General features: G+C 41.5%; 1 pseudogene; it reads left to right on the plus strand.

Moving 5' to 3' along the window:
• Positions 1-1,740: 1,740 nt before the first annotated feature.
• On the plus strand, positions 1,741-1,858 carry LOC126250164 (5S ribosomal RNA; annotated as a pseudogene).
• Positions 1,859-4,160: the final 2,302 nt, after the last annotated feature.

Here is a 4,160-nt window from a genome sequence, read left to right on the forward strand (position 1 = left end):
GCTGTCAGAATGTAACCGACACAAATATCCACAGAAGGTATTAACCAAAGGTGAATGATTAAATTTAAAACTGATTTTCACAAATTCCAAGCCGGCCGCGGTGGCCGAGCGGTTCTAAGCGCTTCAGTCCGGAACCGCGCGACTTGTACAGTCGCAGGTTCGAATCCTGCCTCGGCCATGGACGTGTGTGATGTCCTTAGGTTAGTTAGGTTTAAGTAGTTCTAAGTTCTAGGGGACTGATGACCTCAGATGTTAGGTCCCATAGTGCTCAGAGCCATTTGAACCATTTTGAACAAATTCCAACTCCGACTTCAGTGCACTGTACCTTTTCTGAGGTCGTCTTGACGTTCTTTTATGAGGACAGCACGATTGATAATCTGAAAAATCTATTCGTCTCTTATGTTTAGCTTAGCTTTTCGAGCATATCTCAGCTGACCACTAGAATGTGCACGGACCCCTTCTTGCTGGAAGGACGTAGCAGTTCTTATAGCCAAAACTACCTATTCTAATATTCACGAATGAGGGGTCCGTGCAAGGCGATACGATAACACAACAGGCCCGATAAACTGATCGTCTATCATGCCACATAACACATTTACACAGAAGCTTACTTGAAAATGCGTCTCCGCAAAGGAATATGGGTTTTGGTCGGAACTCCGTTGTGAGGTAAGAGTGCTATTTATACCATTACGAGTGAAAGTGGCTTCATCAGTATACAGTACTAATGAGGTTACTCGATTATTTACAAGTAGACAACAACAAAATTCCAATCGTCTACCTTAATCTCTTTCTGGAAGGTTCTGAATATACCGTAAATAATAATGACATAGGCGTTGCATTTGTAACGTCCGCCGTATTCCTGTCTGCAGCACACAGGCACGTGTAGAAATTCCGTTTATACTTGTTGAAGGGCTATGTTGTAGAATGTGAGTAATGTCTTTTACCTCATCTACACTCATTTCATTTGCACGTTCTGGTGAATCAGTATTTCCGGGCACTGCACCAGTCTCACGCAGTTTAGTGGAAACACGAATAATAACTCCTGAATTTGGCACTCTGTGGTTAGCAGATCTTCTACCGTATTCTATACAAGCAGCAGGAGCAGCATCAGCGTTTTCATTACAACACCCGTACAAAAATATTACATTGGCATGTTCAGCGTTTGCAAACAAACGCGGCACGCAGATCACAATCACAATTAAAAATCCATTTACGTTAACTCTAGCACAACTTCACAACTTGAACTTCAAAATAAAAGTGACACTCGATAAATAAACCGTTAGCAACTGGAGTACCAGCACGCGAAATGAAAATTAATCTCTGTAGCCAGCTATATATTTGTAATCAAGTTAGTCTTTACCACCACCTCGTATAGTACTTACTGTTCTCCTGAAACACGCGGCCTACTCCGCAAGCCACTGTACATTGCTTGGTGGAGGGTACTTTGTATCATTATTCTCGATTTTCTGTACTATTGCGCTCGTGTGTTGAGCGAGGGAAAAATAAATTTCTCAGCTTCTCTTAACGCAGCCTAATCTCTCTTATCTCATTCTCACGATCCATAGGGGAGATAAACGACGGTGGCTTCATAATGGTGGCACATGATTCCTCGAATACAGGTTCTCTAAATATACAAAACAGAGTTTCGCGAGAACTCTGTCGTTTCTTTCCAGTGAATCTGATTTAAGTTCCCCGATCATTTAAGATACACTTTCGTACGGGCTATATCGATCTGTTGAGGGCGACGGCCTTGCCGCAGTGGATACACCGGTTCCCATCAGATCACCGAAGTTAAGCGCTGTCGGGCGTGGCTGGCACATGGATGGGTGACTATCAGGGCCGTCATGTGCTGTTGCCGTTTTTCGGGGTGCACTCAGCCTCGCGATGCCAATTGAGGAGCTACTCGACCGAACAGTAGCGGCTCCGGTCAAAGAAAACCATCATAACGACTGGGAGAGCGGTGTGCTGACCACACGCCCTCCTATCCGCATCCTCAGCTGAGGATGACACGGCGGTCGGATGGTCGCAATGGGCGACTTGTGACCTGAAGACGGAGTGCTGTAACGATCTATTACGATTCTAGCAGCGCGTCTCTGATTTCGTGAGATGTCTGCTGTCATACCTACACGATATGGACTTCAAACACTGGAACAAAACTCTAGAATTGATCGCACAGGTGTCTTGTAGGCGATTTCCTCGGCAGTTTCTCAGGACCTTTCCATCTAATCTAAGTCTTCCATTAGCCTTTCATAATACTGAGTTTACGTGGTCGTCCCATTTCATATCTTTTCTTACTATCTATTAGTAAGAGGCTATCTCGGAACACAGTACCAGCAGCAAGTTGCCTACCTAACAGTTTATAGGGCAACTAAAATTTCATTTTCATTATTTCGTGTAATACTTACCGAATTTAAAAATTTAAAATGTCGTCATAATCTGCTAATTAAGAGGTATAATATTATGTTAAAAGTTTTAATATAATAAGAGAAGTGTTACAGTTACTAACTATGCGTTAGTCTTCAGGCAGAGTAATTGAGAACGCGCAAATAACCGGAACTTATGCATCCAGTATTTGAGAATGATAGCATTCTGCGACTTTCAACAAACTTTACGTATTATTTGAAACCTTTACGAAACTTTTTTTCTGTGAAACCCACGGAAAATGACGAAAGGAAAAAAACGTCTCTCGCACACTACATTTTCGCAGTTCATGCAGTAAAACATCAGTGTCAGACATGGTGTTTTAATTTGCTGTTTGGTTACTGCCGACTCCATTCGCAACAAACTTTGCACACAGTATCCACGTATACCTCTGAATGTACCTGCAACATTATATCACTGTGCGACACACATTTCAGGAAATATGTCATAAACACTGAGATGCGTGGAAAATTTGCTTATGCTTAAAACTGAGCGCAAGTTTCCTAGAATATATTCTTCTAGTGTTTTATAATAAGACCGTTTAGCAACTTCCAACAAACTTTAAGCATAATTTCAGACTTTTTTTAAGCTTTTTATCGCTTATAGTGTTAATGTCAAATATTTAACATATTAACTCATTTGTAAAGTAATCAAATGTTTTACGCTGTTTTATACACCGAAGTTCGATTCTCTAAGGAATCAGGGGTGCACTGATTACCCTAATTACTTCACAATGTGACATGCTCAAGATGTTCGCCACTGATCGTGTAAGCAGATACTACTGGATTCATTCTCTTTATTATAGGCCTTATCTTATATTTATTGAGAGCTATCATTCTTTACTCAAAGTGGAAATATTCCCCAAGTCTTTCTGAATTACCCTATTATCGTCCGATTTGGCGGCAAACACGATATTACTTTTATTTCTGAGAAACATGCACATTCTAATGTAACGTACTGTGGGTTCTATAAACCACTGACTTACTTGCGGAGATCTTCCGTATGAAATTGCGAGGTGCCGGGGCTAGTAGTGTATTTATCACTAAATTCTACTAGAATCCACATGTGTAAATCATGCTCTAAGCCCCCCCTATTCTAACTCCGACTTTTGCTGTTGCACAAGGATAAAACAAATACGCGAACTGACTCTAATCAACCCTGCTAGTGGAGTAGAAGAGAGTTTGGCACCTGCAATAATTTAATTTGATAAATAAGTTAAATAAACAAAGGTTTCATTAGCATAGTGAGGAATGATAGGGTTGCTCTATTGATTAACAGAAAGAAAGTTCTGTCCAAAATAACAATATGATTTATTAAGATTAAACGCAGAATAGTAAAAGAGACACAGGAAATATAAAACATCAAATTGGCTAAAATTGGAGATTCATACAAACACAGTAAAGGTGAAGTTGTCCCTAACTTAGATCGTGAGGTTTAAGACGAAGTGGTATGTGGAGCCAATTCCTTTCCACTCAAATCTCAAGAGAGACACACAGCTAACCCAATAGTAATTGCTGCTACTCGAAACTGAACAAAGTTAGAAAAGGATGAACAGGCGCGCTCTGCTGAGCTCTGATTATCACCTAGGAAAATCCCTATCTGCCGGTGCTGCGGACGTACATTACCAACAGTCTTCTTATCTCCCAGAACACGATCTGGCGTACCGCAGGCGAGGGCTGGTTGCTCCGACGTCCTCGACCGAGAGGCGACTGCCGACTACCCAGAGCACCCGTACAGGC

Source organism: Schistocerca nitens, chromosome 3 (genome assembly GCF_023898315.1).
Source record: "Schistocerca nitens isolate TAMUIC-IGC-003100 chromosome 3, iqSchNite1.1, whole genome shotgun sequence".
NCBI lineage: Eukaryota > Metazoa > Arthropoda > Insecta > Orthoptera > Acrididae > Schistocerca > Schistocerca nitens.